Source organism: Anopheles arabiensis, chromosome 3 (genome assembly GCF_016920715.1).
Source record: "Anopheles arabiensis isolate DONGOLA chromosome 3, AaraD3, whole genome shotgun sequence".
NCBI classification, from domain to species: Eukaryota; Metazoa; Arthropoda; class Insecta; order Diptera; family Culicidae; genus Anopheles; species Anopheles arabiensis.
The window spans coordinates 61,753,451-61,777,977 of NC_053518.1; the positions used below are offsets into that span (position 1 = coordinate 61,753,451).

The 24,527-nt window shown below is 43.1% G+C and overlaps 3 long non-coding RNA genes across 3 annotated transcripts; 2 read left to right on the plus strand and 1 right to left on the minus strand.

Annotated features, from left to right (window-relative positions):
- Positions 1 to 3,554: 3,554 nt before the first annotated feature.
- On the plus strand, positions 3,555 to 4,063 carry LOC120903128. The gene is made up of 3 exons (XR_005739540.1): positions 3,555 to 3,685; positions 3,792 to 3,882; positions 3,948 to 4,063. It is a non-coding gene; the product is annotated as an uncharacterized LOC120903128 (long non-coding RNA).
- Positions 4,064 to 11,062: 6,999 nt separating this feature from the next.
- Positions 11,063 to 11,612, plus strand: LOC120903410. Its single transcript, XR_005739596.1, has 3 exons — positions 11,063 to 11,218; positions 11,325 to 11,415; positions 11,481 to 11,612. It is a non-coding gene; the product is annotated as an uncharacterized LOC120903410 (long non-coding RNA).
- A 4,933-nt stretch (positions 11,613 to 16,545) lies between these two features.
- LOC120904144 lies at positions 16,546 to 17,602 on the minus strand. The gene is made up of 3 exons (XR_005739705.1): positions 17,312 to 17,602; positions 16,898 to 17,247; positions 16,546 to 16,808 (listed from the first exon to the last, which is right to left on the minus strand). It is a non-coding gene; the product is annotated as an uncharacterized LOC120904144 (long non-coding RNA).
- Positions 17,603 to 24,527: the final 6,925 nt, after the last annotated feature.

Here is a 24,527-nt window from a genome sequence, read left to right on the forward strand (position 1 = left end):
GCTCGACCCGGTATGACGTCATTCGTGAGTATGAAGGATTCTAAATGTGTACTTTAGTGTGTACTTTATGTTTCAATAAAGTGTTTAATGTAATAAAAATGACAGTGTTTGTGTTTAGTTTTAGAATAAGTGCATGAAAGAAAACGAAAACGAAAGAAACAACTATCTTTACATGTGTTGGTAGCATGGCTCGAAAGAACACAAACACATTGAGAACTGCAGAGCGCACCGTGCGTTACGGGTGGGGAGGGGAGGGCTCGTGCGAGGGTGTAACTCATTCGTCGAAGAGACACTGTATTTCGACAGCGTAACTCAAATCACTCAAAAATACACTCATTTTGCCGGACGGGAATACAGTGTCCCTTCGACCAATGAGTTACCCACTCACCAGTTGCAATCATTGCAGAAATTGTTTCAAGCGCAACACAGCTGCCGCATTCAAAACTAAACACAAACACGGTCATTTTTTATTACATTAAACACTTTATTGAAACGCTTAGTCTTCATACACGAATGACGTCAGTACAGCCGGTAACCCGCGATACCTGCTGACGTTCAGCTTTTACCTGCACCACGCACTGCATGTGCACAGTTTATTTCACTGCACGCCTTCACTGACGAAATGCGTCGACTGCGCGTGAACACGGTCACCATTCGCGTCGCGCGTTGTACTGGCGGTTTTGTACGCGAGGGGTACAGTGCTGAGCGATGGTTGTGCGAGAGCAACGATGTGACGATAAAGCCAAGTTGTTGATTGCTGAGAACACATTCACGACGGCCGCAGCACGAGCAGGTTAGTGAAGCGCGCGGTGCGAATTCATCGCAGCGCGCAAAGCCCAGCTCGCTTCATCATACCGGCCGAATCACTTGTCTCACAGCTTGCGTAACAGCAGTGGTCGCATTGTCGAAAGACCGGCTTTAGAATGCCGATGGCGTGGTTCAATGCCGCAGTGCGCCGCCACCAGCGTTGATCTGCACGCAGTTGGGATGTGGGTCGCCGCCGTACGAACGGACAATCACCAGCCTGCCGCGAAAGCAACACCAAATCACTGGTGCCACCATTTGCCACGGCAGCACTGCGCCCACTCTTCAACGACCCACATTCGCGAAAGCGACGATCGGGCCCAGCAAAACACGGATATCGTTAGTCATTGTTTCGATAGATTCATGAACGTTGCTGCTTGTTCCGCCGCGCGTGCTGCCGGAGAAAAACACTTGCTGTTTCTGATTTTGCGAATGAAAGATGGCTAGCAATAATGTGATATCCGATCTCATTTATCACGAAGTTACTTGGCGAGGCTGACTGGCTTCGATCGGTTTTTCAGGTGCTTGGTACGAAATACAGTGATGTGTACCGAAGTAAACAAACGTGCAGCAGCTGGTCATCATTTGGCGATCGCACATTGCCCGTAGCGACGAACCGCTGTGCCGGTTGACGATCAGCTTGACCACTTTTTATAAACATTTTATATTACCGCATTTTTCACTGATCCTTCAATGAAAAGCCAGCGTTCTGGCAGTTGAACGATCGCACAACGAAAGTGAAGAACGATATTCGTGGCAGCGTTGATCATAGAACAAAATATAAAGGAATTTAACCAATGAATTTTGATTCTGATTTACATTAACTATTGTTGTCAGCCCAGTTATTATGTTTGTACTTGATCATCATCGTCAGAAACGATAACGACCTGCATCGACGCGATCGCTCCACATAAGTGTCATCTTCTGCGCCAGGGTGTCCGAGCGGGCTGCAACTTAGCAATGGCGTCAGCCGCAGAGTGGAATTGCTGCACACCGCAGGTTTGCCCGAGGTTCAAATTGGAATAGCATCGGCCAGCGGTGTTGCCCGCAAACGTTCACGACAGGGAACCGTAAGTCGCTAAAGGGAACAAGCTGCTGGTTTGGAATGACAACAATATCGTTATAATAGACCTCCGCTTGATTGAAAGCTCAAAGAAAATCAAAGGCCGACAACACGGAAAATAGTTTCGGTTACTGCGAAGAATCGCTCGTACAGCAATCCGTACGGTGCCCAGCCACTTAGCCCGCGCGCTTCCGTCGCCGACGCCGACGTGACATAAACATCTCCAGATTTCTGTGGACAGCGTGCGCAGCAGGTCAAACCACTTGGCCTGGATTCGATGGTATTCATGCAGCGAGTTTTGCCGGATTTCGCTCGGCCAAATATTGATTATATCATTATTGGTCATCGTCATTGATTTTTTTCGTGTCCATGAAACGATACAAAAAAAAAAAATATCTATATATATATATATATATATATATATATATATATATATACATATACATATATATATATATATTTTTTTTTTATTATTATATCGTTTCATAGACTTGAAAAAGATCAATGATTGATTGATTCAATAATGATGATATAATCAATGATTGAGCGAGAGTGTGAAGATACGAGCCAGAGATCCGGCCAAAACTTCGCTGCATTTGGCAAGAACTGCGGTTGGAATACCATCAGGTCCAGGGTTGTTGGATGGTTTGACCTGCTTAAGCGCCTGTAGCACAGAATCTCTGGAGATGTTTATGTCACGCACATTGACATCGACAGCGTCGGAGGGCGCGTTGTTGAGAGCAGCATCCAATGAGAAGCCAGGAGCTTCAGTGGCAAACGAACTCATGAAACGATCGGCAAATAAATTGCAGGTTTCCTCTTTAGTACACGAAGTTGTTCCATTAAAGGAAACTATAGTATCATAGTAGCTTCCCGGCAGGGAGCTGTTTTTCCGTTTTGTGTCGACATACCTCCAATTTTTTTTCGGTTTTCTTCTTAAGCTGAACTGTATACGAATCAAAAAACGAGAGTGAAGTTGTCTATTATAGCGATGAAGCGATGAACCGCAATCTCGATTGTTGTGTTCCACTGTTTTGGTAAAACCGAAAGCAGGAAGATTTGTTTCCTTTTAAGCGGCGTAATTGAGCATTACACCACGGTGGACCCTGTCGTGGACGTTTTATAGGGCAACACCCGCTTGGCAAAGAGTAAATCATTTTGATGCCTCTCGCTACCCCTGGCCCTAGTTTTGAAGGAATCATGCGACACACTCGCACTCCACTACCCCATCCCATGGAAAACGCTCCCACCATCGAGGTGTTGACCAAAATTTCGCTGTGTGCATGAGACACACACTCGCACTCCTCCAGCCCTTCGCAGCTGAACGCTCCCACCGTTGCTAAGTTGCGAAAATTTTTGCTCTGAGCGTGAGACCCTGAAGCGCAAGAGATGACACTATGTGTAAAGACGATCATAATTCGATATGGTCAATTTTCGTCGATTATCGTTTCATTTATCTGGTAATGATGTTTTCACTTCATCAAAATTTTAAACATTAATAACTAGGCTGATAACAATAGTTGAAATGTAAATCAGAATAAAATCAATTCATTTGAAGTAAAATAAATTCCTTTATACTTTATTTTGACCATATGATCAACACTTGTACATAGTGCCATCTACTTTGTGTTCTTCACTCGCGTTGTGTTTTGATCGTTCGAAACTCATTGCCAGAACGAATGCAAATTTCATTTGGGAAGGATCAGTGCCGGAAGATGCAGTGAAAATTATAAAATGTTTATAGAAAAGTGGTCAATTTAATCGTGAAAGATGTCAACACAGGCGTAAATGCAGTTTGTTTTGTCACTTGATCTACGGGTAAGTGTATGCATAAAAGAAGAATCTTCCAAATGATGTTTGTGTTCTAACAATCGTACTGCTTTTAATGTTTGTTTATTCTTCTATTATTTTCTATCACACCTAGCAATTTCATTACCAAAGCACCTGATAACCGATCAAAGAAGGTGAATCGGGCTTACAGAGTCGCCGTTTAACTTCAAATATCTTCGTGATCGGTAAGTTTTAAATAGTCCTAGTTATGTTCACCATTCTAATGCTAGATATATCTTTCATTCCTCAGGAAAACGCATCAAACAGCAAGTGTTTTTCTTCCAACAGCACGCGCCATCGGTGGAGCAAGCAGCCAACGTTTCCTTCGTCTAGCACGCACCATCAAGAATTGAAATATTCGCGAATAGCTCCGTGAATAAAAAACTGCACATTTACTGCCCGAATTTCCTGGAATTTTTGATCAGTCTACGCTCGCGGGAATGGTGGGTTCGTTGAGGAGAAGGAAAGAAAGGGTGGGAGCGAGGATTAACAAAAACGCGGCATTGAGAACCCGTCCGGCAAAATGAGTGTATTTTTTGAGTGATTTGAGTGACGCTGTCGAAATACAGGCTGGTATTATTGAATCCGTTCGTAGCGGCGGCGTACGTCCCGACACTCATTTTCCTAACGTACTAGATCGTTGCTACAGTTATTCACCGCGGCGTTGTAGGACTGGGCGCAAGAAATGTGTTGCCATCCCTAGAATTTCATGTGAGCGCCGTACGTTCCCGCTACGAACGGATTAAATAATACCAGCCAGTGTCTCTTCGACGAATGAGTTACACCCTCGCGCGACCACGCAAACAATCCACGCAAACAATGAGACCCCAAAATTTGAGTGATTCAGGCCGAGGGGTATGATGAAGCTTGAGGAAGCAAGGAGAAACGCGCTGCGATGAGAGTTCGCATTCTGTTTTACACGCGCGCTTCACTAACACCAATACAAATACCGTGCTTTGACGAGCCGTCTGTGAATGTGTGTGTTTTCTTTCAGCGAGCTCAACAACTTGGAACTGCTCGTCACATCGTGTTGTCTCGCTTACACTACAGCATCGAACCATCGCTCCGTATGTCCCCCCACCCTCCTACGCGTACAAAACCACCAGTACAGCGCGACGCTTTGCCGGAGATGGTTGTGCGCGTTTTGTTCTAAGTCCCGCGCGCAGTGTTTGTGCGTTGGTGCGCATTTCGTCTAAGTCTCGTGCGCCGGTGTGTTTTGGTGAAGTGTGCAGTGAATAAACAGTGTGCACAGACGCACATGCAGTGCGTGGATCGCCAGGTAAGAATTTGCTGAACAGAGTCAACGCAGATTGTCGACAAGTTTCCCGCAGCCTGGCTCGACCCGGTACTTTGCAATATGACGTCATTCGTGAGTATGAAGGATTCTAAATGTGTACTTTAGTGTGTACTTTATGTTTCAATAAAGTGTTTAATGTAATAAAAAATGACCGTGTTTGTGTTTAGTTTTAGAATAAGTGCATGAAAGAAAGCGAAAAACAACAAGCTTTTGATGTGTTGGTAGCATGGCTCGAAAGAACACAAACACATTGAGAACTGCAGAGCGCACCGTGCGTTGCGGGTGGGGTGGGGGAGGGCTCGCGTGAGTGGGTAACTCATTGGTCGAAGGGACACTGTATTTCGACAGCGTCACTCAAATCACTCAAAAATACACTCATTTTGCCGGACGGGATGAGACCCCAAATTTTGAGTGATTCAGGCCGAGGGGTATGAGGAAGCTTGAGGAAGCACGGAGAAACGCGCTGCGATGAGAGTTCGCATTCCCGTCCGGCAAAATGAGTGTATTTTTTGAGTGATTGACGCTGTCGAAATACAGTGTCTCTTCGACGAATGAGTTACCCTCCCACCCACCCGTAACGCACGGTGCGCTCTGCAGTTCTCAATGTGTTTGTGTTCTTTCGAGCCATGCTACGAACACATGTAAAGATAGTTGTTTCTTTCGTTTCTCGTTTTCTTTCATGAATAGACACGATCGCAAATGCGCACTTATTCTAAAAGCAAACACAAACATGGTCATTTTTGGTTACATTAAACACTTTATTGAAGCATAAAGTACACTTTCACAACACATTCAGAATCCTTCATACTCACGAATGACGTCATACTGCAAAGTACCGGGTCGAGCCAGGCTGCGGGAAATCTGCGTTGACTCTGTTCATCAAATTCTTACCTGTCGATCCACGCACTGCATGTGCGTCTGTGCACACTGTTTATTCACTGCACACTTCACCAAAACACACCGGCGCACGAGACTTAAACGAAATGCGCATCAGCGCACAAACACTGCGCGCGGGACTTAGAACAAAACGCGCACAACCATCTCCGGCAAAGCGTCGCGCTGTACTGGTGGTTTTGTACGCGTAGGAGGGGGGGACATACGGAGCGATGGTTCGATGCTGTAGTGTAAGCGAGACAACACGATGTGACGAGCAGATCCAAGTTGAGCTCGCTGAAAGAAGACACACACATTCACAGACGGCTCGTCAAAGCACGGTATTTGTATTGGTGTTAGTGAAGCGCGCGTGTAAAACAGAATGCGAACTCTCATCGCAGCGCGTTTCTCCTTGCTTCCTCAAGCTTCCTCATACACCTCGGCCTGAATCACTCAAAATTTGGGGTCTCATTGTTTGCGTGGTCTGTTTTACACGCGCGCTTCACTAACACCAATACAAATACCGTGCTTTGACGAGCCGTCTGTGAATGTGTGTGTCTTCTTTTAGCGAGCTCAACTTGGAACTGCTCGTCACATCGTGTTGTCACGCTTACAATACAGCATCGAACCATCGCTCCGTATGTCCCCCCTCCTACGCGTACAAAACCACCAGTACAGCGCGACGCTTTGACGGAGATGGTTGTGCGCGTTTCGTTCTAAGTCCCGCGCGCAGTGTTTGTGCGTTGATGCGCATTTCGTTGAATGTCTCGTGCGCCGGTGTGTTTTGGTGAAGTGTGCAGTGAATAAACAGTGTGCACAGACGCACATGCAGTGCGTGGATCGCCAGGTAAGAATTTGCTGAACAAGGCCAACGCAGATTGTCGACAAGTTTCAGCAGCCTGGCTCGACCCGGTATGACGTCATTCGTGAGTATGAAGGATTCTAAATGTGTACATTAGTGTGTACTTTATGTTTCAATAAAGTGTTTAATATAATAAAAAATGACCGTGTTTGTGTTTAGTTTTAGAATAAGTGCATGAAAGAAAGCGAAAAACAAGAAGCTTTTGATGTGTTGGTAGCATGGCGCGAAAGAACACAAACACATTGAGAACTGCAGAGCGCACCGTGCGTTACGGGTGGGGAGGGAGGGCTCGCGCGAGGGTGTAACTCATTCCTCCAAGAGTAACCCACGCAAACAATGAGACTCCAAATTTTGAGTGATTCAGGCCGAGGGGTATGAGGAAGCTTGAGGAAGCACGGAGAAGCGCGTTGCGATGAGAGTTCGCATTCTGTTTTACACGCGCGCTTCACTAACACCAATACAAATACCGTGCTTTGACGAGCCGTCTGTGAATGTGTGTGTGTCTTCTTTCAGCGAGCTCAACTTGGAGCTGCTCGTCACATCGTGTTGTCTCGCTTACACTACAGCATCGAACCATCGCTCCGTATGTCCCCCCTCCTACGCGTACAATACCACCAGTACAGCGCGACGCTTTGTCGGAGATGGTTTTGCGCGTTTGGTTCTAAGTTCCGCGCGCAGTGTTTGTGCGTTGATGCGCATTTCGTTGAAAGTCTCGTGCGCCGGTGTGTTTTGGTGAAGTGTGCAGTGAATAAACAGTGTGCACAGACGCACATGTAGTGCGTGGATCGACAGGTAAGAATTTGCTGAACAGAGGCAACGCAGATTGTCGACAAGTTTCCCGCAGCCTAGCTCGACCCGGTATGACGTCATTCGTGAGTATGAAGGATTCTAAATGTGTACTTTAGTGTGTACTTTATGTTTCAATAAAGTGTTTAATGTAATAAAAAATGACAGTGTTTGTGTTTAGTTTTAGAATAAGTGCATGAAAGAAAACGAGAAACGAAAGAAACAACTATCTTTACATGTGTTCGTAGCATGGCTCGAAAGAACACAAACACATTGAGAACTGCAGAGCGCACCGTGCGTTACGGGTGGGGAGGGGAGGGCTCGCGCGAGGGTGTAACTCATTCGTCGAAGGGGCACTGTATTTCGACAGCGTCACTCAAATCACTCAAAAAATACACTCATTTTGCCGGACGGGAACTGCTAACGGGGGACGGTACTCAAATCACTCATAAAATACACTCATTTTGCCGGACGGGGAGCCCTCCCCCTCCCCACCCGTAACGCACGGTGCGCTCTGCAGTTCTCAATGTGTTTGTGTTCTTTCGATGATGATGGCCAATCACTTAACATTTACAAATAAACAAATAAACGAATAACTAAATTATCGGAATTGTCGAAAGATAAAACCGAGCATATTATATGCCTTATTAACAGTGTTGTCAACGTGTAAATGGAAATTTAAACTAGATTACAGAGTAACACCTAGATCACAAACGTCCTGATGACGATCTACCACACTGCCTGATAACGAATAATTATAATTGATCTTTTTTCAAGTCTATGAAACGATATAATAAAAAATATATGCAATAATATATGTATACATATATATATATATATATATATATATATATATATATATATATATATATATATATATATATATATATATATATATATATATATATATATATATATATATATATATATGTATATATATATATATATATATACATATATATATATATACATATATATATATATATATATATATATATATATATATATATATATATATATATATATATATATATATATATATATATATCATTTTTAGACACCATGTACCAAACACCAAGTATGACTCTCTTCGTCCATGAGGCCCCTATTGGGCACAGACGTTCTTGATGAGACTGAGGCACACTGTTGTATCGCTGACATGTATCGAGGTAGAATCGTTTAGGCCAGCGGTCGGCAAACTTTTGAGGCAAAGGGCCAGATTTAGTAAATGATCTAAAGCCGCGGGCCAGGAGAATGCGGTTTTTCTATTATTGTGGTTTAATTATTACATTATATAATTTTAGAAACAAAACAATTGGTTAATTATATCAAGCAATGCGATTGGTATTATTGCTGTTTTCCTATAATTGTGTCATCCAAGTATGGTTCTGGTGTGTCATCCAAATATGGTTTGGTATAAGTAAAAAGTAATATACAAAAATACAAATCATAAAATTTTGTATGCGACCTTCATTTCGATAGTCTTATTGTGGTGATAAAATAATGTTAATATTACATAACGGTTGCATTAAAAAATGGACAACAATTGTCGATTTTTCATGGGTTGATCTTAACCTGCACTAACAAAACGTTAATTTCACTTTCAGTAGTAGTATCCCATTAGTTAGCAGACAAAATTTGACACCTCTATCAGTAGAACTCTAACCATGATGGTCAAAAAGTGAATCAAAAGCGAGCGTGATCAAAGAATGGCACCCCGTAGCGTCCAAAATGGACTCCGTGCGGAAGTTTGTGGACGTCGTATATACCCGTTTTGGCATTTTGGTCGCCAACATCTTGGCACTATTAGGCAACAATCAAATCTTCGAAAGAAAGCCCGGGTTCATTTTTGAGGTTTCAAATGAAGCTGAAATGAAGACAGAGGGATAAGTGGCTACATTACTGCGTTAGCTGGACCGGGATGCAACCCACCAAACAGTAATATAATACCTGGGAAACATGAATAAACAGATCAGGAATTAGAAATCGCATCCACTGGCTTCGTAGTGGCAAACAATTACGCGGAAACTCAATGCAATCATTGCAGGTGAATTTCGACAGAATTTCGATATAACACCCTAGTCCGCAAACTGGTCCAACATCCGTCACCTGTGTCCCATCGATTTTTTTCTACACCAACGAGATGCAAAAACTCTTTGTAAAATTAGAAAAAATTGTAGCAAAAACTAAGGATGAATTGATGAAAATCGAAGGTAGAAATTAAATCATGCATGTCTTGGTCCACCATGGTGAAAATTCCTAATAACTGACGAAAGGCATTTCGCAAAGTCTTTAACTTATTTGTGCAAGTAATCTGAATTAATTCCCTTTCAACAGATGTAAAAGTAAAGAAATTATCTTTCCTAGTTTTTTTTCTACAACCAGCCGAAAATGGCATATTTTCGTCACAGTCGTTATCAGGTACACGGTGGCGGTGCAAATCGAACCACAAACCATGGTTGATTGAAACTTGTAAAGTTTAATTAAAACCAGCTCCGACAAGTCACAAAGCACAAGCGACAAACTGCACTTTATAGTTTTAAAGTTTTTTACATTATCATGCAAAAGTTATGGGGATATTGAACTCGAGCTTGAACATACTGAACGGTCCGTCATTCCATAGTACTTTAATTAAAAGTTGAAAAAGTACGATGGTTTAATATGGTATACTACAACATCTTCAGTAATTTGTGTACGAATCGTTTCTTCCCATCTTTCAAAATCAGTCAAATCCTTTCGCGGGCCGGATTGGATGGTGTGGCGGGCCGCATTTGGCCCGCGGGCCGGACTTTCCCGACCGCTGGTTTAGGCGATCTTGGATACCCGGAAGGGATTTCCCGTACTGGAAACGTTGGAGTTTATAGGCCTTACCTTGGGTAGGGGAATATAACTAAACACTTCAAATGAGAAGTCGATATAATCTGACCTGCCATGATCGGAGTTGGTTTTATTTATACTCAAAAGAAGTTAGGGGTTTCGCACCTCTAGTTCCGGGTTGTATGTTGTAAAGTTATTTGTTTTGACTAAGTTGGTTACGTTTGTCTTTTGTTAACTGGCCGATAGTTCTTGTCACGAATTTCCTGTTGCGGGTTCATGCATATACTGCTCCTGCTTTGAGGTTTTAACGCATAAACTGTTCCTGTTTATGCTGTGCGTTTTGGTTGTTTTTGATAAGTGTGTGACAATTGTTTTTTGTATGAACGGTTAGGCCTGAACTCTTGCAGGTGTGTTGCTATAATATGATCTGATATACTGAATGCTTTGCAATGGTGTGATTTAACTTTCCAAAGTGTGTTACAATGTGTCAATAGCTGATAGTGTGGTTTACAATAAGTTCTGTATAGCAGATATGCTACAGTATGATTTGGCTGTCCGAACTTAATAACTAGGCTGATAACAATAGTTGAAATGTAAATCAGAATAAAATCAATTCATTTGAAGTAAAATAAATTCCTTTATACTTTATTTTGACCATATGATCAACACTTGTACATAGTGCCATCTACTTTGTGTTCTTCACTCTCGCGTTGTGTTTTGATCGTTCGAAACTCATTGCCAGAACGAATGCAAATTTCATTTGGGAAGGATCAGTGCCGGAAGATGCAGTGAAAATTATAAAATGTTTATAGAAAAGTGGTCAATTTAATCGTGAAAGATGTCAACACAGGCGTAAATGCAGTTTGTTTTGTCACTTGATCTACGGGTAAGTGTATGCATAAAAGAAGAATCTTCCAAATGATGTTTGTGTTCTAACAATCGTACTGCTTTTAATGTTTGTTTATTCTTCTATTATTTTCTATCACACCTAGCAATTTCATTACCAAAGCACCTGAAAACCGATCAAAGAAGGTGAATCGGGCTTACAGAGTCGCCGTTTAACTTCAAATATCTTCGTGATCGGTAAGTTTTAAATAGTCCTAGTTATGTTCACCATTCTAATGCTAGATATATCTTTCATTCCTCAGGAAAACGCATCAAACAGCAAGTGTTTTTCTTCCAACAGCACGCGCCATCGGTGGAGCAAGCAGCCAACGTTTCGTTCGTCTAGCACGCACCATCAAGAATTGAAATATTCGCGAATAGCTCCGTGAATAAAAAACTGCACATTTACTGCCCGAATTTCCTGGAATTTTTTGATCAGTCTACGCTCGCGGGAATGGTGGGTTCGTTGCGGAGAAGGAAAGAAAGGGTGGGAGCGAGGATTAACAAAAACGCGGCATTGAGAACCCGTCCGGCAAAATGAGTGTATTTTTTGAGTGATTTGAGTGACGCTGTCGAAATACAGGCTGGTATTATTGAATCCGTTCGAAGCGGAAACGTACGGCGCTTACATGAAATTCTAGGGATGGCAACACATTTCTTGAGCCCGCTACTACAACGCCGCGGTGAATAACTGTAGCAACCATCTAGTACGTTAGGAAAACGAGTGTCTGGACGTACGCCGCCGCTACGAACGGATTCAATAATACCAGCCACAGTGTCTCTTCGACGAATGAGTTACACCCTCGCGCGAGCCCTCCCCCTCCCCACCCGTAACGCACGGTGCGCTCTGCAGTTCTCAATGTGTTTGTGTTCTTTCGAGCCATGCTACGAACACATGTAAAGATAGTTGTTTCTTTCGTTTCTCGTTTTCTTTCATGGATTGCCACGATCGCAATTGCGCACTTATTCTAACAACAAACACAAACACGGTCATTTTTTATTTCATTAAACACTTTATTGAAACATAAAGTACACTTTCACAACACATTCACAATCTATCATATTCACGAATGACGTCATACTGCAAAGTACCGGGTCGAGCCAGTCTGCGGGAAACTTGTCGACAATCTGCGTTGACTCTGTTCAGCAAATTCTTACCTGTCGATCCACGCACTGCATGTGCGTCTGTGCACACTGTTTATTCACTGCACACTTTACCAAAACACACCAGCGCACGAGGCTTTGAACGAAATGCGCATCAACGCACAAACACTGCGCGCGGGACTTAGAACGAAACGCGCACAACCATCTCAAAGTGCCATCTCCATCTCCGGCAAAGCGTCGCGCTGTACTGGTGGTTTTGTACGCTTAGGAGGGGGGGACATACGGAGCGATGGTTCGATGCTTTAGTGTAAGCGAGACAACACGATGTGACGAGCAGATCCAAGTTGGTGAGCTCGCTGAAAGAAGACACACACACATTCACAGACGGCTCGTCAAAGCACGGTATTTGTATTGGTGTTAGTGAAGCGCGCGTGTAAAACAGAATGCGAACTCTCACCGCAGCGCGTTTCTCCTTGCTTCCTCAAGCTCCCTCATACCCCTCGGCCTGAATCACTCAAAATTTGGGGTCTCATTGTTTGCGTGGAATGAGGGGGAGGTGCGCTCAGCGCTCACGCTGGGACACTCACGATGCTTGAAATAAAATGTTAACAAGCATCGATTTCAAGCATGCATGTCGCGCGACATTTTGCCAAGCGGGCAGGCAGATAAATGTTCCGTAAATTTCCGATTGAACATATCGAGTGCATGGTTTACGTCCGGGTTTCCATCAAGGAATTACCAGTCAGAGGATTGCAGTAGATCATTTAGAATCAAAAAGTCTATAGTCGAGCATGCCTGATTCTTGATGTGATGTTGTATGATATTCCGCTTTGGATAAGCCGTTCGGCAGGCATAGCTCTATAGGCGGATGATAGCAATCAATAACAACTATGGGGAAGGGTGTTATTGCCGGTGGAGAGCATTGTTATTTGTTATTTGTTATTTATTAATTAAAATTCAACGGACCGCAAGTGGCCCACTTGAAGCGAATTCATTTACATTCATTCATTATAACATAGTCACATTTCGGTCATTCATTTGTCACGCTTAGTCTTAAGTAACATAATTAACATGTAAAAGGTCGCACGACACGAATACTATTTAACAATGCGGTGCGCGACATGTCAGGTTGATGACGATCACAAATAACATTAAACTCACGGCACATACGAATAAACGGATCAGAGGCAGTGGCGGATTAAGGGTATTGGGGGCCCTAGGCGGAAAGATGAGCTGAGGCCCCCTGTAAATCGTAAATGTCGTTGTGGCGTGGGGGGTGGGGTGTTAGCGGCACTTAACTTGCTGTTAGGAGATTGAAATGTCGTCGGGGCCCCGTCGATCATTAGTCACAGGCTCTAAAATTTTTGCTGACGGGGGGGGGGGTGCAAATGATTCGCCAGCCTTGAGGCTCCAACGACCAGGCCCTTGTCGCTTGTACTCTGTCCATACGGCATACTATAGAATGGCGATCTACGGGGCCCCTAAATCGGCGGGGGCCCCAGGCAACTGCCTAGTCCGCCTACCGTTAGATCCGCCACTGATCAGAGGAGCCAAAGCGAGTGCGGCGTTCCTCCACGTCAAGTAGCGATCTAGCTCGGAGCGATCTCGGCGGGACATATATGTTGAGCCTCGAAAGAAGCGCGGGCGAGTCGATCCGATTGTCAAGAAGTCCGCTGCTTCAGTGTCTCGATGCCAAGCAACGCACAGCGTCCCTCATAGTCAAGTTGGACACTCCAGGAGCGCAAAGCGAACCGCGTGAATTTGCGCTGGATCGACTCTAAACGAGCTAGGGGGCGAGCAGCTGTAGGCCACCATACTACTGAAGCGTATTCTAACACTGGTCGCACCAAAGCACAGTATAGCGTCTTCATGCAGATCGGGTCAGTGATGTCTCGTGCTATTTGTTTTAGTAAGCCGATCAATTGGTTACCCTTAGTGACAACGTGCTCTAGCTGGTCGTGGAAGCTCAACTTTTCGTCAAGGAGCACTCCTAGATCCGTGACACAGCTTTTGCGCCCAATGGTAGATCCATTTAACGCATAGTCATACACTAAGGGGCACCGCTTTCTCGCAAACGTAACGACAACACACTTCTCGACGCACAATTCAAGACCATTCAAAGAGCACCATGACTGGAAGGCACTTAGAGTGGCTTGAAGGCGGAGTTGGTCTGACCGGTCACGGATAGGCAGGAACAGCTTCGCGTCGTCTGCATACAGTAGGTGGCCGTCAGGAGGGAGCAACCGTGTTACGTCATTCAGGAAAATGACAAACAGAAGCGGTCCAAGGTTACTCCCCTGCGGCACCCCCGAAGAAGCATCGATACGGCGCGACGTATGGGGTCCCATCTTCACGCAGTATGTGCGACCAGCAAGATAGGAACGCATCCAGGCCTGCCGCTGCACAGGCAGACCAAGCGTTTCGAGCTTTGCGAGCAGCAAGGCGTGCGGAACGCAATCGAAGGCAGCCTTGATGTCCGTTTAGACTGCGTCGATCTGTGAGCCGGCATCGATGGTCCTGTGGCAGTACTTTGGTTTCCTTATGCACTACGATGCTCAACACAAAAGAGGCAAAACAACGGAAGTTTACAAGACTTGCTTTATAATGCGATCAATTCAAATGACTTACAGCCAGGCCAAGTTATCGCTCGCGTTGCCTTCTGCTTGGCCTATAGACGCTCGAACACCGTTTTAAGGTGTATTTGTTACTAAAATATTAAAAAAGAAAACTAATTAGACGTTGTTTCTTCGAGAGACATCTACGTGCCTTCGAGACCTCTACGCTCTCATAACCTGCTTGTTGGTGAGAGCAGGCATACCTTATATGGATACAATGAGCCGCTATTAGCTATGACACTTCACGTTGTTTGCTCTTCTCAAAGCGCTACGTAAAGTGTTGTAGTGGGTTGTAGTGTTTTGTGAGTGCAGATAAAGGAAGTTTCTAAGAAGTTAATGTTTAAATACATTAGTCAGGTGGACTCATAAGACAATTTTGTTCAGAAGTGAAGTGGTATTGTGGTGCAGTGGACATTGTGAAAACATTGTGACAGTGACGTTCTTCAAGTGCGAGGGCTCATCATCCTCCCGGCACGAGTTCCCGGGCTAGGACATACCCGGAATGGTTTAACGGTGAGGAAGGAGAGCTAATGTATCTGGTTCTGACCACCGAAGAAGGAAAGCCGCTACCAGACCCGTTCATCGTAGGCAACAGTCTACAGCAACATGTTGGACGACCGGTAGAAGGTAACCTAATTAATAATGGTACCAAGTACCTTTTGAAACCCCGATCATTGACTCACTATAAAAAAATACAAACTCTTACAAAACTTTTTAATGCAACACCTGTCACTATCACACCCCACTGTACTCTTAACACTGTCCTTTGCGTGATTTTCTCTTCTGATCTTGAAAATATGACGGATGAACAAGTTCTTGACAATTTGAAAGATCAAAAAGTGACTTAAGTGCGTCGTTTTACTCGCAAAGTTAGTTGGCCTCAGCACAATTTTTCAATCGAAAAAACTCGATCGATCTGGCTGTCATATTGGTGTCATTTGACACTCATTTCACCGCCAAGATGTTCATTTCAGAACTAGTGTTTTTGAAAATTGGTGTACCATGACATTCACGAGCAAAATGAACTATGCTACAAAAATTCGATCGTTCCTCTTTGTATGGGTAAAAATGCGCAACGCATTGAGCTACGGAAATTATCGAATAAAAAAATCAAGGTTGATGTTTTTGAAAAACGTAATGTAAAAGCAAGTTGGTAAATGTTTTGGTGCTTTTGCAATATTTTCATTTCTTATTTATATCATTTATTAATTATTTAAAAAAATGGTTTACCTACAATGAATACTGTACTCGATGGGTATCGACATCATTTAGGTGTATAAAAGAGAAAGTTATACTTTTAGTTTTACGTGAGCGCGTATCGATTTTTTTCGATCGAATAATGATGCTGAGGCCGCGTATCTCGGCTCATCTTTCGCTCCAGACACTTCACCCAAGATAGATCCATTTGACGGGTTTCCAGTTTTTATTAGAAGAATTTATAGATTTTTTTTCCCTTAACACAACACTCGGCTGCAAATTGAGAATTTAACCTATAAAGTGGCTGTTTTAGTAATGCAAAGTTTATTTTTTCATGTCTTTAAGGACTTACTACAATCATGTGCAAAGAATTTCTCATCGATTTCATGGTTGTCAATTTTTATTTCAATTTTCATAGTGAAGCATGCATATTCTACAAAATAACAATCATGTCATCATTCTAAAACATACAATCTGCATCATACACCAGCATGGCTGCGAATGAAGCTGCGAATACTTGATGCCGTTATCTTCACATATGCTGTATCCCGAGCGTTATCACATCTAGAATTTGTTAAGAAAGCGACCCCAGTCAGCCTTCCACCGCACAACAGAGCATCACCAAAATCTTCATAACACAAGTCCGCTCCTTTAACGCCCTTAGCACAGAGCATGCTGGAAGAATAAAAAAAAACCATAACCGATTTCATTTCATTAATGGTCGGATGTCGAAAGGCAGCAAAAATTCAAATGACCACTCTTACTTTGAAGTAATTTGAACTGCTAACGGAGCCCATTGTTTCGCACAGGTACCACCCGATGTGATGATCATTTCAGCAGAACGTAATGTGCTAGCAGCCCCAGGGATATTAACATTTGTTCTGCCCCATCCGTACACGGAGCATTTAGTGCCAATTTCTACTCCAATTGATGTAAGCGTTATTGGAGCAATATTCGGCCTTCCTCCAAAGGCATTCGTTGACACAGCGAGGACGCCAATATTGAAATCAGATACTTGAACATTCGGGTTAAAGTTAGGATGAACAGTGATCCTGATCACTTGAAATAATACGCCTCCGGATGTTGCTGATTTACTGCCTCCGTAGAGAGTCAACTGAAACATTGATAGGTTAAACCGGTGCATAAGTTGAGTGAGAAGAAAATACGTTACAACTTACTCTTTGAACGCTGTCACGAAATCGATAAACAGCTACACCACCCGTCAGTGCATGAGATAATGAGATGACAACAGCACCGCAATAGAAGTTGCCATCGAGGCGTAAACTTAATGCAAAAGGATATCTTGCAATATCCACACCAACACCGTTGATAATGCGGCCAGACTGAACTGCTGCTTCTGCCTTAGTCACATTGTCCCCATTGATCAATACTGTTGCTTCGGCAGTTGCCTTTTCGTTTTCGTTTGCTGCAACTGCGTTGCTGCAGAATATCCATAAAAATACTAAACAGATCACTTGCTTCATCATTGGTGTTGTGCAACTGTGGTTAAAGTGCAAAACGTGCCAGTATTTAAACCCCGAATCTTATCGATATCTGCATCAAGCATTTGTCATATGTGTACGCTAACATATGAGTATTTCTCAACCTTCACATGCAGAGTGGCTAAATCTGTTCAAATAGTAATGAAACAGTCTCCGAATGTGGGTCAAAACTCCAATTTTCACTGCACGCTTAACACTTGTAACACTTTTTATGAGTCATAAAAAAGATAAAGGAGTTTCGAGTTGAATAAAAACCATTACAACACACCTGTCATGGATCATGGATATACGGATATACGATATCATGGAATACGTTTTATCTTCGCAAGCACAAGCATGTTACCATGTTACCACAAACTTACGAAAAAATACATATTTTTGTGACTGCTTCGTTGTACCTATAATGCTGGTTTGGTTATAGTTGTCATACTGTGTTCCTATGGTGGTGGAAAATAAAGATATTTTAAAAACAGTGTACAATATAAATGGAACTTACTTTTAAAGCTGTTTTCATATGAATAGCAAGCAGGACTGTCAGATTATTGATTGAACTCAGTCAGTTTCACTCATTCAGATATGCAAAATTAGGCTTTTCTGTGGTAAATTACTTACAGAAAACTCATTTCTGTTGCTTATTTAGTGGTAACAGTACTACATGTCAAACATATTCTTGGAAAAAATCTAAAATGTCGTGTTTTTACTGATTTATGACTATAACCGCTATAGGAACCTGCCTGTTTTGTGTAGCTATAGTGACACTATTGTAAAATTTACTTAAAAATGCGACATATGGTCAAAAGGCAATGAATTTCAGTAAATCAATAACTAATAAATCAATTGCGAACAGGAGTAAAAAGCCCATTTCGAATATTATCGTAAGTCGAATTTCCAGGCTTTCAGTCATACCATAGCTCATTTTCGTATAATTGTACTTAAAGTGATAGATTTTAACGGCTGTATGAGTTAATTGCTCCGTTTTTAACTGAAGATTATAAACTTGTTCCCTTTTATTGTTTTTTTTTTAATTAGGCCAAAAGTGATTTATTTGCATTGGACAATTGATGTACCAAACCAATACAACTTGCGCAGGGACAGATAAACACGGGTGGAGGCTCAATTGCGGTCACACCAATGTAGGCCTTTCTGAAATGTCGAGCGAGAAATTGTGAGAGGAATTCTAAACTAGAGATGTATTGAGAAGCTAATTGTGAGTAGGGGTGGCTAATTTTTTATCGGAGCCCCTCGAGAAATCGGCCGCTTAGTTTGAGTAGTGCTTAATCCGCTCCTGGTTAAGAGGAATGATTACCACTAACGAGTACCACTAACGGTGTTGGTTATGAGTGACTTATTTATGATCAATGGGGGCCTTCACGATTTTAGGGGCCCTTTCCGTTTGAAATTCGTAGGCTGAAATTTCAGCCTGTCAGCTGTTTGCATTGTATAGCAGTTTTCGAGCAGCTATCTAATTGAGTATAATATACAGGTGGGCTTATCCCAAGGTGAATAAATTTTGAATACTGATTTTTATCGCTTCTGCTTCTTAATGAAGATTTTAAGAGTGTTTTGAGTATTCGTCAAGCCTCCAGAAAGCTCGTTGGAGCAAAAGTTTTCACTCGTTCTGTCAAAAAGTGGTATTCAAATTTGGTTATAAAAAACATGATATGATACCACCTGGACTACATACACTTTGATTCCAGATTTCATCACCTGATTTCTTTAATGCACCTTGGGATAAATGTAAACAACACCGTGTTTTCGAGCAGGTACTCGAATCTAATTCTAGCTTTTAGGCTAAACTTTTCTTGACTGAAAATCGCAGGCTAGTTTTTTGTGTGGTTTTGTATGGATTGTTTGACATGATTTCAGCCTCCAACTGTCAAAGTCCATACAAAAACTAACTAGAATTGTGAAGGCCCCCCTAGTTAGTTTTTTGTACGGAGTTTGACAGTTGGAGGCTGAAATCATGTAAACACTCCACAAGGTGGAATATAGAGGAGGTGTCTTCTTAGCGTTTGGCATGTTGCCATTTTGAGATTCAGTTTGACAACAGCCGTCGATATTTATTTACAAGCAGCAGCTGCATTATAATGTGTAAAATGCCGATTTATGGAGTGTGGATGCAAAATACACATTTTTAGTGCTAAACAAATGTTTATTAAACGAAAACAATTCATTTATCATATCCAAATACAAGCAACATTCGTCGCATTTGACAACTGCCGTCGATCCTTGTTTTGTGCTTTTTTCTAAAGCCTCGATGCCCAATTGTTCTACATGACGACACCTCCTTTCTACCCACTTTGAACACTCCATACAAAACCACACAAAAAACTAGCCTGCAATTTTCAGTCTAGATTCCCGCTGTGCAAAGCAACGGAAGAAATCAAGGCGTTCTGAGAATTTTATCATGCCCTCTTTTTCTCTCCAACGGCAAATTTGTCGAGCAGCTCGTCGAGCTGCCCGTCCCTGGCTCCGCCTCATACCCCTCGCCTGAGCGCTCTGTCGAAGGTTTGGATGTGTTGGTGCGTCACACGGCCAATCGCTGTCAGCCATCGTCCGTGCTCTTTCCCTCCCTAGCGCTATCTCATTCTCGCGTGTGGTCAATGCTCTCGAGCTGTTGTGGCGCCTAAAAATGCCGTTAACAAACATTGCGGCGATGAAGTTGCATTTTCACAAATCAAACCAAAAAAGCGCAATGAGTTCAAACGCTGCCACGTAAAAATGACTATGGAATCGCTAGTTCACGCAGGAGGGTTTGTTGTGCATCGCGCAGAACTCTAATTCGCATTGACACGTTCAGCCCGGCGCTGATTTTCGCACTTTCCATTCCACCAGCATCAAGAACGCAACCTGATTGTGAAACCAGCATCCTGGATGGGGGGGGGGCGGGGGGTGTCCATGGGACCCCTACGATCATTAGTCACAGGCCCTAAAATTGTTGTCGCCATGGGGGGAGGGGGAGGTGCAAATGGTTCTCCAGCCACGGAGCCCTAACGACCATCTTTCCGGGGGCCCTTGTCGTTAATACTCTGTCCACTTGTAGAGATCATCGGCGACCGCCTAGTCCGCCTACCGTAAGGTCCGCCGATGGTTCATGACGGTGTTTTTTTTTATTGTGGAGGTCCATCCTTCCCCCTGCCTGCAGCGTATACATCGAGCAGGAGACAGTGTGCAGTACCCCCGTCGTGGGTTCTAACCGCGTATGAACCGTCCGCCGTAGCAAGAGGTGACTATCCGGCTACGTGGTACTCAAGTCCTGAAAAGGCCGGCATGATCGCGTTGGCTATTACGCCAATAATAATAATAATAATAATAATAATAAAAAGAACTTAGCGTAGCAGTCCACACTCGGGTAAGAGTTTATCTTGATTTTGTTGCTGCCGGGCTACCGCTGTGACGAGACAAATACACGGAATGCACTCGACCAAAACATGAACCTACCGATCCGAACCCATTCCAAGGAATTGCCGGTCAATCGGCGTCATGATAACTACTCCAAACCAACAAGCCACCAGATTCTGGACGGACAGGTGCAGTATCATACGCGCACCGTAATAAACAAATCCAGAATCCTCTTTTGTATGGATTCAATTCAAAATGTTGTTTCCACTTGCGCCCGCTAGCTGAATTAGAAATAAATGTGCAATATATCACACGCACGTTTGCATAGATCGTGTGTCTTTTTAATACCCCCAACAGCAGAGCCGATCGCAAAGATGCCAATGCCAATGGTTGTGTTGTCTCTCAAGTAGCGAGATCGAAAATGCATGGACTTTGTGGCCGCAGCGGATGAAAATGTACCCATCAGAATCAAATAGTTTTGGGGTTTCCAAACGCACGCACACACACAAACACACAAACACGCGCGCGCAAACTCACACACAAACACGCGCGCGCAAACTCGCACACGCACACACACACACGCGCGCGCACACTTGCAAAAACGCGCGCACGCCAGCACGCACCCACGAAAGCGCGCTCGCGAGCACGCACCCCCGAAGTCGCGCAAGCACGCACTCCCGGGGGGGGACCTAGGCCACCCCCCTTCCCGCACGAGCGAGTACGGCTACCTTTTCGGTAGAACGGCTGGTTCAGCATTCTTGTAGCGCATCCTCATTCAAAGCGCCGGGCGGGGGATCGCGGCATGATAGAGTGAACGGTCACTTTCTACGCGCTGTGTGTGTGTGTGTGTCGAGACCCGAAAACTCGAGACAAATTTCGGCACATTAAAAAAAAATTATTGCCATTATACATTGTGCTACATGATGCTTAGAAGGTCGTTGAAGCATTAAACATGTTCAAATTAAAAAATATTAGATTAGTGTTAGACGTTCTCCTACGCTTGTTTTAAATAGCTTGTTTTCCTAACCCTCAACTGGCAGGGGCATCGAATGGTCTCATCAGCAGCGGCACGAAATAAAATAAACCATCAATACACCGATAACACTTTGAATCCCATTCCAGCTTCTCCCACAGCGTCTCAAGGTCACACACAACTTCATAAATGCTAACAGCCACCAATAACAATACACAACCGCAATGCACATATCAGTATCAACGCATACACCGCATCAGCCAATCAGCTAGCGGCGGAAGGCGAAGGCACGGGCTGAAGCGCAAGTAAGGCATGGCAGGGCGAGGGAGGGAGAAGAAGCGGACGAAAAAATGGGCACCAATTTTTTTAAATTTTTTTGACCGTTTTGTTTTGCTCCGCCGCCATAAATAGTTCGTCCATTTCGCCCACAGATGGCGCTAAACTTGCTCGACCCAGCGCGGGAATCGCTGAAGTCCAGCGCGGGAGACCAGGCTTAAATCTGCGCTGGCCAGCGCAGATTTTGGTGCATTTTCTGCGCATTAAAGAGATCAGGTAATGCAATGTAGAATCAAAGTGTATGTAGTGAAAACATTTGTTCTAACAAGCTTTCTGGAGGCTTGACGAATACTCAAAACACTCTTAACATCTTCATTCAGAAGCAGAAGCGATAAAAATCAGCCTTCTAAATTCATACACCTTGGGATAAGCCCACCTGTATATTATACTCACTTAGATAGCTGCTCGAAAACTGCTATAAAATGCAAACAGCTGACAGGCTGAAATTTCAGCCCAAAGTGGGTTTAGGGACTAGGTGGGCTTATAGGTTTGGCGGGAAGGCCATATTGGACAAACGAATGACAAGAGGGTTCGATTCGATTGTGATCAAGGATAATGTATATAGAAGGTTGATTTTTATCGCTTTTGCTGGGCGACATTGTGGGGGACATCTGTCACTCTCTGCATACAAATTTCATTACCCCGCACCAGCCCTCCCCGATTTTTATACCGGAGCCCCCGGAAGAGAAATGTCAAGTCGAGAAATGTCATTTTGCTCTGAACAACTTCACCTTGTCATTTATTACACCTTGATTGTGATACGTAGTTTTTCACCCATACTACGACACATCAACCAAAACAGCCATTGGAATTCACACGCATACATCAACAAATGATCGAATCCCCTCCTGTCATTTCGTTTTCATTTTTCTACAGCACGGCTGTCAAATTGTTCGGGATAAGCCCACCTGTATAATAAACTCACTTTGTTTCAGCCTACGAACTTACAACGGAAAGGCCCCCAATAGCAGAAATATTGTTAATAACCCATAGCACATTGTTAATAACACTATGCATATTTTTGCGCCTATGAGTAGGCAATCCGCAAAGCGGAGCGAAAGTGTATATTAGTGATGGGAAAAATGATGTTTTCGTCGGAATCGATTCCAGCTAGCTCCGAAGTTTTCTGGAATCTAATCCGGATAGTAGTTCCGGAATCAGTTTTTGGAATCGATTGGACCGGAATGGGCTCCGCAATCGAAATCGACTCCGAAATCGAAATCGACTCCGGAATGGGAATTGGCTGTGGAATTGGCTCCAGAATAGAATCCGGGGTTCCAGAATCAAAATCGGAGTCAGTTTCGCAATCATCATAAGAATTTCCGCTGATCGCAGCATCCGAATAGTCCGTCATTGCTAGAGAGCTGATTCATACTAGTGATGGGTTATGGGAATCGTACCCACGGATTGGAATCGCTTCCGAGCATTGCTACTCTTATTCCCATTTTGCCTTAAACAAGACGATATGCCAAATAGAAGAAAAAGAAGAAGAAGTAGAAAATGGGACAACATTAAAACCAGGTAAAATAACATTGAAGAAAAATATTGCATTAGATGAAATCCTCTTAGTTATACAATAATTAATACAAAATTATGGACTTTTTAGGAAAAAAGATTAAAAAGATTACTCGAAAAATTCATTAAATATTCATTTTAAGTCATATAGTAAAACTAAAAACTGAAAAATAACAACAATATTCTTTAAGACAGCGATCAAAAACATAAGGTATAAGAAAATACAAGGAAAAGTAGAACAAGGGTAAATGTACCAGTATTCGGCAGTGTACCTGTTTTCGGCAGGCTAGCTAAAAACGTATAATTACGCAAAAGCGCGTTGAAAATTGTCTCAACACATATTTTTTACATAGAGATATGCTCATTTGTTATTCATATGTGAAGTTTCACATCATTTCCATGCATACTTTTCAAAATATCAAACAAAATGTGCAGAGTTCATAGTTTTTCGGCAGTTTTGCTGTCAGCCAATAGTTCGGCAGGTTTCATTATTAAGAGAAATAGAGCACTTAAACAATGAATGTGTGGTTTTTATGAAAGATTCTATGGTTGCAGATTTTATACTAGCCCGATTAGAATTTCAAAATCACTAAAAACAAGTAATTATTCACTTTGAATGCTGCCAAAAATTGGTACACGGTAAATGTTGATTTTTGACAGATCAATGTTTTGGGCTCCTGCCGAAACTTGAATCAAAAACACACTTTTGATTTCGTTGAATATTCA